This window comes from Rhinolophus hipposideros, assembly GCF_964194185.1.
Source record: "Rhinolophus hipposideros genome assembly, chromosome: 15".
NCBI classification, from domain to species: domain Eukaryota; kingdom Metazoa; phylum Chordata; class Mammalia; order Chiroptera; family Rhinolophidae; genus Rhinolophus; species Rhinolophus hipposideros.
This window is the reverse complement of record NC_138061.1, coordinates 48,139,373-48,154,365: the sequence shown is the minus strand read 5'-3', so window position 1 is coordinate 48,154,365 and position 14,993 is coordinate 48,139,373. Positions and strand designations below refer to the sequence as shown.

Sequence of the window (14,993 nt, the reverse complement as noted above, 5' to 3'; positions counted from 1 at the left end):
TAAATATTGTGGAATATACAGGTCCCTTGTCCTCAAATATTTTCCAATAAAATTTCAAATAGATGCTGGAGACGTGGTTCCCAAACTGTGTGTCCTTGCACCCTGGGACACATTAGCAAATGTTTAAGCTTTCAAAGAAAATAAAGTGACACTCAAACTCTGTTGGACACCACAAACATCTCCCAGTGGTTCTACCAGTGGTTCATGGTAGTTTGCATTATATCTTACTTTTGACGATCCCATATATTTGCAAAGCTGAGTTTTTGGCTGTTGCTCTGATTAAAGGCAAGGGCTAGGTGAACATCAATGTGGAACAGAAAATGAGAGTAGCAGTGTCCAATCTGAACCTACAGTTTCAGAAAATGTGCAGCACTCAATAGTGCACATATATTAGTTGTAATTTATTGTGGTTATTTAAGAATGGGATAAAAATTATTTAAGAATGGATAAGATTGGGATAAAACTTCATGTGCTAATATTTTTTTCAAACAGCTATTCAATTATTAGGACATAAATGCTATTAAGTTGTGTGGATCTAATCATTTAATAAATGGAGAGGATAGGCATTTCTTCTGGTTTAGGGACTCCGAGAAAAAAGGACTGAGACACTAAATTCTCCATGAACTGAGAAAATATGGGAACTTCTCTGTTACAGCCCATCAACAAGCTAAAATGTGTAATTACGACTTGCTCTAGATTACTGTGAAGTGAGGAAAACAAGGAAGTTAAAGAAGTTATTTAAAATTTTGAGTTTATTTCATTGTTAAATCTGAGTGACACTTATACATAGCACGATGAAGCAAAAAGGTAAAGAAATGCATACAATTGAAAAGCAACAGTCTTCCTCTCCAGTCTTTCTACCCCCAATCTCACTTCTAGAGGCCATTCCAGGTAATAACTTTTAATTTGAGTTCTCATGGTTACTTCCAAGTCTCTAATGTTTACACCTCTATGTCCTATGAATAATTTATTTTCCCTTTTAGACAGTTTCTGTCAATGCCTGTTTGAGAAGGATGAGAACTTAATTCACTTTTTTCCTCCCTTTTCCAATTGTTGACAGTATATTTTCATTTTTATTTTCTTCATTGATTACCTTAAAAATGTTACCTAATACCCTTCAATCTCTATTTCTGACTCCACCAACTTTAGGTATTATCTATTGAGCCATTTTTAGGTAAGAGGAGGATGTTCACACCTTAATTTCTGCCTGGTCCTCTCCTCCCTACTTTACCTCTATATTTCTACCTCTGTCTTCCATACTTTCCATTGTCCCAATTCACAACATTTATATTTTGTTCTGTAACCACAATGAAATCTTCATTTTTGTCTCTAGGTTTGTTTTGGAAATTAAATTCCCAGAAGCAGCATGTATAGGATTAAGACTTCGTAAATACTGTTCCCTTCAGAAATGAGGGGGGTGCTGACCTCCCATTTCCTTCTCTGTGGTCTAACACTAAGACACTTGAGTTTTAGTATCAAGAAGTAAATTCTTTTTGTTTTGAAAAATGTGTTGTTCAAAATCATTTCACATTATATTGGCTTCATTTTTCCTGTATAACTCCTCCACAAAGTTACTGATTACAGCTGATTCACATTATGGGCAGTACAGTTGTTCCCCCTTTACCTGTGGTTTTTCTTTCTCTGCTTTCAGTTACACATGGTCAACCTGGGCCCAAAAATACTAAATGAAAAATTCTAGAAACAAACAATTCATAGGTTCTAAATTGTGCACTGTTATGAAGAGCATGATGAAATCTCACGCTACTTCTCACCTTCCTGCCTGGGATGTGAATCATCCTTTTGTTCAGCGTCTATATGCTGTAAATGCTCCCAGCCATTTGTCATGTAGTAGCTGCCATCTTGGTTATCAGATCGACTGTCGCAGTATCACAGCACTTGTGGTTTAGCAGCTCTTATTTTACTTCATAATAGTCCCAAAGTGCAAGAATAGAAATTCCAGCGGTTCAGCTATGACAAAGAGAAGCCATAAAGTGCTTCCTTTAAGTGAAAAGGTGAAAGTTCTCAACTTAAGGAAAGAAAAATAAATTGTATGCTGAGGTTTTTAAAAGCTATGGTAAGAATGGATCTTCTATTGGTAAAATTGTGAAGAAGGAAAAAGAAATTCATGCCAGTTTTGCTGTGGCACCTCAAACAGCAAGAGTTACAGCCACAGCATGTGAGTGCTCAGTTAAGATAGAAAAGGCATTACATTTGTGGGGGGAAGATGTAACCAGAAAACATGTTCTGACTGACAGCAATGTGTTGCACCAGAAAGCACTGACTATACAACGGCTTCAGCAAGGGTATGTAGGTCTAGGAAAAAACAGTATAGCAGGTCCTGAAATAATCGTTTCATTATAGTGTTGATGAGGGAAAAAAATGGATTCTTGGCTGGGACCACCATCTGTGTGGAGTTTGCACTTTCTTCCCCATCTGCGTGGGTTTTCTTTGGGGCTCTGGTTTCCTCCCACATCCCAAAGATGTGCATACTGTGTTTCCCCGAAAATAAGACCTAGCCAGACAATCAGCTCTAATGTGTCTTTTGGAGCAAAAATTAATAGAAGATCCAGTCTTATTTTACTATAAGACCCGGTTTTATATAGCCCAAGACTGGGTATAATACAACATAATACAACATAATGCAATATAATGCAATATAATGTAATGCAATGCAATATAATAATATAATATAATCTAATATAATACAATATATACCAGGTCTTCTATTAATTTTAGGGGAACTGGCACGTCTAGGTTGTCCCAGTCTGAATGAGTGTGGGTGTGATCGTGTCCTGCGATGAAAGGGCGTCCTGTCCAGGGTGCGGGCCTGCCTTGTGCCCCTGAATTGCCAGGAGAGGCTCCAGCCACCAGCAAACTTGACCTGGAGTAAGCAAGTTGGAAAAATCATTATCTTGTGTGTTTTTATGAATCTTTTTAAAGTGTATGTATAGCTCACCTTTATTTCAATGTTTAATATTAGAAGTGTTTTGGGTCTTTATTTAGAAGTTTGCTGATATTTTTGTGACCAGAAAGATGCCATAGGAACTTAACTCTAATTTACATCAACTAGCCTACGACGAAATTAGTTTCATTATGCGTTGTTTCACTTAAAATCACAGTTTCCAAGAATCTACCAAAGATGTTAAGTGAGGACTTACTGTATATAAAGGATTGGTTCTCTCTGAGGCTTCGGGTCACTAGGGGTCTTGGAATGTGTCTTCTGTGGATAAGGGGGACTACTGTAGTTCTATCACGTAGCCAGGAACTCTGGATTAGTAAATCGTGAACTACTGCTCCTAGGGGAAATAGGGTTAGGATGCTGTGAGGCCTTAGTCACAACTTTTTCATCAGTGGATCAATACATAACCTTGTTTCATGTGTGTGTTTAAAGACACCTTACTTAATACGCATTACTGGTTACCACTGAACTCGTGGCAAATAGCACTATGACTTATGCCTGAACAAGCCTCACCTAACACAAGTATTTTCTACAAAAGGCACATCGTAGCCTTCTTGTGCTTAGGAACACTAGACAGCTCTTCAGGACTATGCGTGGGGCCTTTTAAAACAGTGAAAGCACCAATAGAAAGCACAAAAATGTGAACAATGTGGCACTAAATAGACCAGGCAAACCACCCTAGTTTACGGTGTGAGAGATGAAACAAGGAGGCGGAGTCTGGCCTGTTCAACCTCAGCTGGGAAGGTGCGCAATCACGGGTGGCTCAAATAGTTTGTGGCTCTGTACATATCCTTGAATGACAGCAAAAGCACTATGAATAATGTACGGATTTGGGCGTTACAAATACATTTTAGCAAGTAGGCAAATTTAAAAATATGGAATCCGTGAATAATAACGATACACTGTAATTTTCTTTGTTCTTGTTGACAAAAAGGAACTGTGCCTTTACCATACCCTAAATATCAGCCAGCTTCTCAATCACAAAGATCTTTGCAGGGATTTTATGGTGAAGCCCTCTGACCTCGAGCTCCAGTGTGCAATGGAAGTTTTACCTCGTGGACACCCTGGGACTGTCTTCCTAGTTCATCCCTGATTCTACCACTTCCTCTTTCTTGGCTTTCTCCTTGTTTTCTTGGTATCCACTTCATGTACCTCTTCAGAGACAGTAAACTTTGCTTTCTTATGCAAACGGAATTGTCTTTATTGAATAATCTTTGGATTATCATTTGGTGGGGCATATAATTTTTAGCATCAAAATTATTCTGCTTCAACATTTTGAAGCCACCGATCCATCATTTTTAGCATCTAGCGTTACAGAGAACTTTAGTGCCCCATCCTCCAAGCTTCCAGCTACGTTGTAAAATTTCACTAGGATGTGTTCAGTTGTGGGTTCTCCCCCACCCCATTAATCCTACTCAGCACTTGGTCATGAGCCCATTCCATCTGAAGATTCATATCGTTCATCACTCTTGAGAATTTCCTGTTTGTATTTATTTTTCCTCATCTCTTTATTTCTCCCACTCTTCCCTTTACTTGTTTATTAGTGGGATGCCTGTAAACTAGGTATTTGATCTCCTGGATTGCTCCTCCAAGTCTCATACTTTTCCTTCTGTTTTTTTTTTCAGTCCTTTTCATTCCTAATTTTGGTAATCATATTACTAATATCCAAGAGCTCTTTCTTGTTCTCTGATTGTTCCCTTTTCATAGCATCCTGTTCTTCTATGAATGCACTATATCCTCAAATCTTTCTGAAAGTATAATAGTTAGGATATGTTTATGTTATGTTCTGTTCTCTAAATTATTTTATCCAGTCAGTTGTCCTATGCATATATTTTCATCTTTTTCATGTTGTCTTTGCTTAAATGTCTGTTGATCTTTGGTCATGCATTCGTATTTAAGAACAAAAGACAAGGTTGATTACGATTATAGGCAGATAGAAAAACTTTCCTCAACTATGGTTTGATAAACATGGTTCCTGTTTGGGACCTCTGTGTGCTTGTGGAGGGCATGCCAATTGGCAGGCATCATCTTAGAGTGCCCCATTAGGAACTGAGAGCCCCTGAATGCCAGAATGAGGGACCTTTACTTTGTGGACTCACATTCATCCTAGAAGTTCTAGACCTGCCCTGTAATTGTTCAATTTCTTTGGAGAGGACACCTCAGGTTGTTAGTTTGGGGGATAAATGCCAGATTGCCAGAAACTCTACTAGGAGTAGGGGAGGGAGAGAGGCTGATTCACCTAGCTGTTCTGGAGACAGACCTTCAATGATTCCAAATTTCCCACCCTGCCCACCTTCAGTGCTGCTCCCTCTTGCTTTTATTCTTTCTTAGTTGTGGCTTCCCCTGTGACGTTGCCCACATGGTTCCATGCACTTTCAGTCTCCCCAAAATTTGTTGAAATCTCCCATCTACTGATGACCAACACCAGCCCCTGCCCCTTTGTTGTTAAGCGTTCATTTTCTTTGTACTTCTTTATACCATTATTTTGGGGGGCTCCAGAGAAGGAAAACACATGTGCTCAGTCCATCATTTTGAACTAGAAACTGAAAGTGTCATTAACATCTTAACAAATATCATTTGAGAATTAGCCTATAAATGAGTATGCTGGCAAGGAGAAAGAAAAACTCAACTGTTTTATAATTGAGTAACAATGTCATACTGAAAAATTTAGATCACTTTCATCAGGTGAGTCATTGGAAACTAATTGGTCTTGAGATAATTGAGGAATATAAAATTTTGTATCAAGAAATTGTATAATAGTCATTAATAGAATCAGATTCAGTGTGCCTGTATTTGTATGATTATAGCATATGGGGTTCCTACAAACAATATTTAAAATGATATTGTAATCCCAGAAGGGAGGAGAGAAAAGAAAGGAAAAATCAAGCATTTGCTATTGATGGGAACCAGTAAACTTGACTTAATATACACCGACTGCCTTCATGAAGACAAGAGTCTGGTTTCTTTAGACCAATATTTTCTTTTCATTTAAATAAGTTCTTTGACAAGCATAAAGAACTGATAAAGAGTAAACCATTTTTTTATGCCTCAAACAACTTCTTGAAATTTTTATTATATGTAAAGCGATCAGGAACTTGATAAACTCTAGCCAATGAGCAAGATGGTCCATTAGAAGCCACTAGCAATCCTGATTTAAATGATCATTTAAATTCTGCCGTCAAGCTTCTGCAAAGCGGCTTTTTAAAAAGAGAGAGCAGTGAGTCCCTTGAGACCGGGAACAATGATTATAGGCCAGCGTGTCACAGGTGAGTTGGGCTGATGACCCACCTTGACAAAGGATTTGGAATCAGGTTATTTAAAAGTTCTCTTTCAGGTCATTCTCTTCAGAAGTATACAAATCAAAATGCTTTCTTTTATACATTATTTTAAATCTAGAAATAAGAGGTCTTATAGCTTTTTAATGATGGAATGAATTTAAAAAGAACTTTAAATACTGCTTTCTGAAATACACATGAACATGAAATTCAGTGTCATTCCCTAATGGGTTTGTGTACTGTTTTAAAATTGTTGCAATTTATTCAATTTATTCACTTTTATTCCCCAAGATATTTCCCTAATCTGTAGTATTATGCTTCAGAATATTTTATATTGTAAATATTTATGAAAAAATGAAGTAGACACTGTCATGAAGCATCTTTGTCAGTTGAAAACTATCCTTTGGGAGAATAAAATGAGATGAAATAAAACTAGGTAGGACATAAGGGAATTCAATATAAATATATTAACTATATGTAGAAATATATTTTTAAAGGGTATAAAAATCTTTTTGCCTCACGACGGATAGAAATGTAATATATTTTGGTGTTACCCTAAGTACTGTATTAAAATAATTGTTTGTTAGTATTATTTTGTAGCTGTAAAAACCATTTTCAGTAATACTAGCTAAATCACTTGCTCTATTACACTTCCATTTATAAACTCTGAGGGCAAATCATTATTGCAGAAGTAATACTTTCCAAACCATTTTCTTCCAAGGCCACCTTTAAGTGAATGAGAATAGTCAATAATTTTATCGTCATATCTGTTAAAGCACATTAACAATTTATAATGTAAAGAGCTCTATCAAATGCAATTTCATCAAAATGACACTTGGATCAAATTAACCAAATTAACCATCCATGAACGTTAAAACCAAGCATTAACCCAATTTAAATTATACCATTGGACTACAAACCATTCCCTTTAAAAAAGTATTTCAAGTCATGCCTTGGAATAATCTAGCGGGAAGCTCAACTGCCAGTACATTCTGTATAATTCAGAGGCAAAGAATGTGTGCCCATCTCGGGCGTTCTAGAGGGGAGCAGAACAGGATGGGAACAGATATGAAGTGGATTTTGGATATCTGCTGCCCCTGGAGTATACAATGACTTTTAACATGTTTTGTCTTTGTCGAAACCGAGCTAAAGTTTTTTTTTTTTTTAAGAGAAAAGTACAAGTTGTTGATATACATATTGTGTTTTCTTTTTATTAGTGTTACAGTATTTTCGAATGTAAATATATTTGGCCACCTGTGGTACTAGTTGGTTGAAAAATGAATGTAAATGAATGGATAAAAATAACTTCAGTTCTCCTTGAATGTTACAGTAATGCATCCCAGAAGAAAATGAGCCATTTGCCTTACTGAATCTATTTATTCATGGAAAACAAAAACAAAACCCTTCACTGGGTTCAGCCTGGTCTCTTGTCTTTTTGCTTTCTGGGAAGCGACAAATAGGAACAGTGGGCAAGCTATCCTATTTCCTCAAATCTAAGGGTTTCTTATTAGTAGTGAGGCTTACTGCTAGAAACAATGGTCTGTCTTGCGTCTCTAAGCAGGGGACTGTTTTCTTCTGAGCCAAGAGGAGCTTCTCAGGTGGGAGTGAAGGGATTCGGGAGCTCCCTTTGGGGGTGGGAGTGAGTGTACCAGTACCAGACAACAGGGGGGCTGCAGGCCTTTATGCTGCCTGATTCATGAGGGGCTTCCAGAGACACCCATGACTGCTGAGCAACTGAGTATATAGGATGGACCAGTTGTGTGCTCTCAAAGCGAGAACATACTGTGCTCTGCGCAGAGGCAGCTGCCTCAGGAACCCCTTTTTCCATCCCCTCTCCTGCCTGTTCCTTCCCACCTGTTTGCCTTACTGTCAGCCCTCAGGCAGTGGTTGCACTGTGGGGACAAGTGGCTGAGGAGCTGTGGCTTCAGTTGCAGTGTTCAAGGCTGGTGACAGGCAGTGTTGCTCCCTGGGTCCCCCTTAGCCCCTGGGCCCTGGCACACTGTATCAGCTGCACTAAGTAAGGGCAACCACCAGTCATAGTGTCATTCCATCTGTGGGTGGAACCTGCTAGACCTCTAGGGGGCGTCATGAAGGTAGAATGGAAGGTGCAGTGGACCAGAGGGTGTGAGTGCAGCAATGGTGGTGGTGGTGGTGCCAGTTCTGCACTGACCTGCTGTGGACCTTAGGCAAATCGGCTGGTTTTTCAGAACCTCCCTTTTGCTCAAACAAAAGCTTTCAGGAGCTCTAATATATAAAACAGATGGAAGGGGAGCTGTGCTGATTGGAGTGGGGAGGTACCTAGGAACCTCAATGGCTTGGTCCCCACCTTTCCTGCCTTGGCCCTGGAGGAACTCTGGGTTCTGTGGAGCTCCATCCGAGAACCACTGTACCTCTGAGGTCCTTTCCAAACTGAAAGATGCTGCTATTCTGCAAAAATGCTCAAAATGTCACTCCTTTTGACCCTACTCCCTCTGTTACTTACATTCATAAAGATAGAACAGCTGGGTAGAATTAAGTCACATCCAGATGATCTTTCCTTTAAAGTCACTATTTTATCACCCATGATAACCACAGGAAAGAAAAACTGGGCTTGAAAACTCTTTTTTATTTTGTTTACGGGACCGCCTCTTCTCCACCCCAAGACAATGATCTGCATTGGTTACCTCAGAGCAACTGAGGTGGAAATCCAGTTTAGTAGCAAGGGGGCAACACTTGAGTTCACTGAATTTCTAGAAGATTGATCAATTTGGAAATTTAGCACTCTGGGGAAGCCAGTGAATTATGGTCTGATTTAAAAGTTTTATGTTATGTATTGTATAAGCTACTGTAATTCATCTTTTTGTAGCCTTCCACCACTGTTTAATTTTAATGGTTTTATTGAACAATGAAGGCAGCACAAAACCTAAGTTACGTAATTCTGTGTCTATACCTTTAGCAGTGCCAGGCCAGTAAACACAGGGCCTGGGTTTTCCAGGATAAGTTTGATTTTATTTTGCTATATTTTTGTCCTGTAGTCATGGAAACACCCCAAATTTAGGCATCTAAACTGTATCCTCAGGACTGCCTCTCATCCAGAAACGACCCCCAAATCCTTGGTCAGACCACGTGTTGTGATTTGGGGCTAAACAATATGCTCACTGTGGCTAATTCTTCTGACATCACAGAAGTACACGTCCCTATACTGGTGGTCCTACTCAGATTTGCACACACATTTCTGTCAAAGCATGAGAATTCTGACTTGAATTACTTACTCCATTCCTAGTCTAAATTGGCAATGCCAGTCAAATAAATCGGACAAAGTATGATGGATGGTGAGATGGATAAATGAACATTAAAGGCTTCAGAGAACCCACCAAATTTATCTTATTTAATACTTTGTGACAAGACAGTTTAAAGTACAGAGTTATGTGGCTCAATCTGATGCTCTTCATCTTTCATTTGACATAAGTAAAACAATGATGCAAATAAGTTTTAAAATAAAAGTTTGCATATACTAATATTAAAATGAACATAATCTAAGTCATTGGAATGCTGGCAGCTCCTTGTTCTCACTACATGGACTTAGGATATAGGGCTGAGAAGTGAGGTTGCCTGGGCTGGAGTCCCAACTCTACTACCCACCAGTTGTGTGGTGGGTGACCTTGGGAACATTCTCAACCTCTCTTTTCTTTTCTATAAAAAGGGTATGATAATAGTATCTACCTATATGACTAGGCACTATTTAATACGTATCTTATTTAATGCACTTACTAAGAATTAAATAGGTTAATGCACATAAAGTGCTTGGAATAGTACCTGGCAGGCAGTAGGCATCTAATAGACATTGGCTATTATTGACTTATTTCCAGAAAAGAAACAGTTTTAGAGAATTATTTTCACAAAACACAGGCTAACATTGTCCCTTCATTTCAAAAGCGACTACAGTTGACCCTTGAACAATGCCAGGGTTAGGGACGCTGACTCCTGTGCAGTCATAAATCCACGTAGAACTTCTATTCCCCCTAAACTTAACTACTAATAGCCTACTGTGGCCCAGAAGCCTTCCCACAACATAGAGTCAATTAACACAGGTTGTGTTGTATGTATTACTCATATATCCTATATTCTTACAACAAAGTAAGCTAGAAAAAAGAAAATGTTATTAAGAAAATCATAACTGTGACCGGAGTATTTTCTCGGCCTGTTGAGATCTTGCTGCCAGGTGTGTCCTCTGGCTCAAACAAACTCATAAAAATTCTCGACAGATTTGGACGTTCTTACATCGACAGAAAATACATTTACAGTGTTTATTTTTCAAAAATCCGTGTATAAGTGGACCTGCGCAGTTCAAACATGGTTGTTCAAGGGTCAGCTGTACTATAATATCAGAGTACTTGACATTGTGTGTACGATAACACGAGGCTTAAAGCTCAACAACACCTTTCTTCTTCCCTCATTGATTTTAGGAACTGGTTAGTGTAAAGGGGTGAAAATGAAATTTTAACCCTGGGAAAACTCTGAGAGCAACATCATATACTGAGAACCTCCATGACAGCGAATAGTTTTGTTTTTCCCAAGGCTGACCAGTTTGGGGCCCTTCTTCATCTAATCCTATATTCCCCAAATTCCATTTGCCTGAGGATACACAATCATCGCCATGTCGGAATCATAGGATTTCACAAAATCATAATCTAGGATTGAAAGGGACTTGAGTGATCAATCATTTAGTCTCCCCTCCTACTTTCAGCTGCAATAAAAGATGTGGCATAGGAGGGGCAGTGGTCACTCTATTGGCTCATTTTTTTCCCCCTTCTAATTTCAGACATTCATAGAATCATACTGATGAACGAAATTGTGAACTGTTCGTTTAGTTCACTCCTCAATCTGAACCTTGGCAGGACAGGTCAGGCCAGGACTCAGCCTCATGAGGGAATTTACATAATCCTGTTGAAGAGAAAGAGGAGGAACTAGGTAGGGAGAGCTCAGTGTCTGCATCAGGCTTCCTTCTACCTGCCTTGTCTCCTTTCCCCTTATCCCTCCCAATCGTATGTACTGTATTCTCCATGAAGCCTATCACAATCCTTCCCTTCCAGCCTATAATTTTCTTCTTCTTTAAAAATTGTTGTAGCATTTTATTTGTGATGCTTATTACACATTATCAGTCACTTTTAAATTGTTAACTGTATTTAGTTATCCAAGCAATATATAAATTTCAACTATTATAACCATGGTTATGGATGGGGATGAATAATGATATGACTACATTCCTTTTTGACAATTCCTCCAATTCTTGTCTCTTTTAGTGGGTGTCTTGTTCTACACCCTTCCTGTCCATGTACGTATGCATTTTTATTTATAGAAATACATAGCTTTGTTTTTACATAAATGGTACCATACGGTATGTATATTTCTTCAATTTGCATTTTCCATTAATACTACATCTTGGAGACCTTTCGGTCTCAATGTAGATAGACTTACTTTATCTTTTTTAACTGCTGCCTAATTTTCCAGAGGATAGCTGTACCAGAGTTTACTTAGCCATTCCCTATTGATGGCCATGAGATGTTTTCAATTTCAGAACTACCAAAACTCTGCAATGGAAGGGAATTACATAATCTGTGCACAGATATACCTGCTTCTCTACGACACATACAAGAAATGGAATTGCTGGTCACAGAAGGTGCACATTATTAATTTGAATAATGCCAAACTGCCCTCAAAATTGGCTCTATCAATTTACACATTTGTCAGCGGTATATGAAAATACCCGTTTTCCCACTTGCTTGCCGATTTTAATCGCATTTTATCTTGTTTTACCTACACATGAAGCTTATCTACTAGGCTTGGAGTTGAAAACTCTCTTAGAGCAGGCTCATGACTACCTCAAATTTACATATCTTCCCCCATTCAGAGGGGTTTAATAACTGGTGTTCAACAAATGCTTGTTGAATGATTTCTAACCATAAGTTCTTTGCTCATTTCTGTGCAAAACACACTTTTCAAAAGCATTTACCAAGATCGCATCTAACTGAGGTTATTTCTTAAGAATGAAAAAGACTCTGAAGAAAGTTGGTTGAATTTTTGCACATCTGTCCCCCAAACAAGTACAGATATCTTTCATTTAAAGTTGTCTAAGACAGGATTCCCTCCTGCTTTGCTGGCAGGAGGCAGTGAAAACAGACCTGGTTGTCTCAGACAATAATAACTCGCAGGGTGTCCCACCCATTGGGAAAGAACAGATTAAAGACGCCTCAGAATCCCCAGGAACTAGACAGAAGATAGAATAGTGAGGGAGTAAGGTTAGAATCTTTGGAACATTCTGAATCCAAGGAGGTAAATTCTTTTATAGAATTCTGAAATGGAGGAAACCATTAATAATGCCTAAAGCATGGCAATACATGGGTCCAGGTGAGGACGAACTGTGACAGGGTAAGAAAACCTGCAGTGGAGAACTGGGCATATTTTTAAAGGAAATTTAGATACAGGAGAGGGCTTTTCAAAGGTGTGAACTGTGCGATTCCAGAGAAACTTTTCCTCGAGGCAGTGCCTTGATTTATGTATATGATAGTCTTGGGGCAAAGCATTTCTAAAACTCCATGAGCGTGGTTCCAAATCGTGGCACTCTGAACATATTTACTTGAAATAAAATTATCCAATGGGGTAAGAGATAACTTTCAGTTCAATATGAATGAATTGCGAATTATGTGTAACTTAAGTTTGTGTGTCACACAGGAACTGGTCCTAGATAAGAAGCAACAAAAAACGAAGACACATTTCCGCTCTTACGAATGTTTCTTTCTCTCTCAAGGATGGAACCGTTTCAACAGCAACCGCACAGCCCAGTGAGGGTACAATTTTATTTCAACACAAACCTGAGTGAGAAAAGTGAGGAAACCATTTACAAACGGGGGATTGGCTGCCCCTAAGGGAGTGGGCTCCTTGGGTCTGGGGGCCTTAGCGCTGGGCCCCGTTTAGAATTCCCCTGGGCCTCAGTTCACCAGCGCTGCTGGAAAGCAAGAACTGCCTTTGCCATCCGGCCTTTGGGGCCTTGGTGGCCGCAGCACCCGCTCCAACACGCCTGGACCCGCGCTTGGATTTCTCCGTCCATTGCTTCGCGCCCCTTTTATTAGCCATTGCCAATAAACCCCAGCAGTGACCCGGCCTTAGGTCAAGTCCGCGGTGGCCCATTTCAGAGACTGGAAACTCCTGGAGGAGGCGCATTGGCCCTTGGCGGGCTCGGTGCCCTTTTGGCCATTGTTGTGTGGAACAAAGAGGGCAGCAGCGGGGTCGCCCCCACGAAGAAAGGCGGGGAGATACACCCCAAAGGCGCGATGCAGGAGGCGGGCGAGGCTGTCACTGGGGCGCTCCTGGAGAGCGGGCCGGCAGCTCCGGGAGGCAGGGCCGGTCCCCGCCCGCCGCGCCCCGCACGCGATTCGCAACGTGACTGGCGCCCGGCGCAGCCCTTTGCTACGTCGCAACGACTTTACTTTTATTCCCTCTTTCCTTATTATTATTATTTTTTTTTTTCCCGCGCAAAGCGGGAACCCAGGGCTGCCCCAGCGAGCAGTGCAGGGGCCGCCATTTCCCGGCGACAGCGCCGCGCGCGTCCGCCCCGGGCGCCCCGGAAAGGGAACCGGAGGGGAGTGCCGGCCCCGCGCCCTCCTCCGCGCCGACCGGGGCTCGCGGCTGCCGGCGCCCGGCTCCCCGCGTCCTCGGCCCCCGCCTGACCTTCCCCGGCGCGGCCCGCCCCCGGGCCTCGGTCCCCCGCCTCCGCCCGGCGCCTCCGCGCCCCTTCCATTGTGAGCCCGAGGCGGCCGGCGCCCAGCGCGGCACCCCTACGCGGCCTGGCCGGGCGCCCCGGTCCCCGCGCAGCCCGTAGCCCCAGACCGGCCCCCTCAGTGGCCGGGCGCTGGCTTCCCTCCTCCCTCCGCGCCCCAAACTCCTCATCACCAGGAGCCCAGCGCTCCCGCCAGGTCCAGCCTTGTCCCGGGCCAGCCGCTGGACCCGAGTCCCTCCTCCTCCCTCCCTCTTCGCCCAAGATGCTCCCAGCTCTTCGCCGGCCACAGGAATTTTACCTCTTCTCTAGCAATCCCCCCTTTCTTTCCCGAGGAAGCAAGTTGGGCAGCTTGATTTATTAATTTTTCTTTCTTTCCATTTTTTCTTTTTTTTGTGTTTTTTTTTTTTTTTGCGAGGAAGGTCGACTCCCTGGGGTGCGCCCGCAGGCGGCTGGGAGAGGCAGGGGGTTCCCTCCGGACCTTGCACTGCCCCCGCGGCGGGTTTTGTTTCCAAAGCCCGAAGCCCCCCGAACAATAATGCCATCGCCATGGCGCGCTCACCTGGTGCTGCGCCGCCTGCTCCCGGCGCCCGGTGCCCTCTGCGCGTCCCTCCCGGACGCAGGTTCGGCCAGCACGATGCGGGTGCCGGGCAGGACTCTTTGCCTTTCTTTAGGTTCTATCTGTGCGTGTCAATGGCGGCAAGCGGCAGTTCTCCGGGCCGCGGATAGTAGCGGGGGGAGGAGGAGGAGGGAGAAGGGATTGCTCCTTCTCCACATAACCACCTCTAGGAGGAGTCGCTCAGCCTCATCCCCCGCCAGCCCAGGCTTCGCGACGGGTCCCGGGCTTTCCGTGGGGCTTGATGAGCTATTGTCCTTCAGGAGCATTAAAGATGAAACCGCGCGGCCTCCGCGTCGCCGGCGGACCTGCTGGACACGCCGAGGGCCATTTGCTAAGACGAGCCTCCACTAGAGCTGGGGACAGAAGCGCTGTGGTCGCGATCCAGAG

General features: G+C 42.1%; 1 protein-coding gene across 1 annotated transcript in view; it reads right to left on the bottom strand.

Annotated features, from left to right (window-relative positions):
• MACROH2A2 (macroH2A.2 histone) overlaps positions 1-14,779 on the bottom strand; it is a 58,967-nt gene extending 44,188 nt beyond the window's left edge. The window contains exon 1 of the mRNA XM_081074252.1: positions 14,550-14,779. The gene's annotated coding sequence lies outside the window, so the exon portion shown is untranslated. The remainder of the gene's footprint in view (positions 1-14,549) is intronic.
• Between the last annotated feature and the right edge of the window lie 214 nt (positions 14,780-14,993).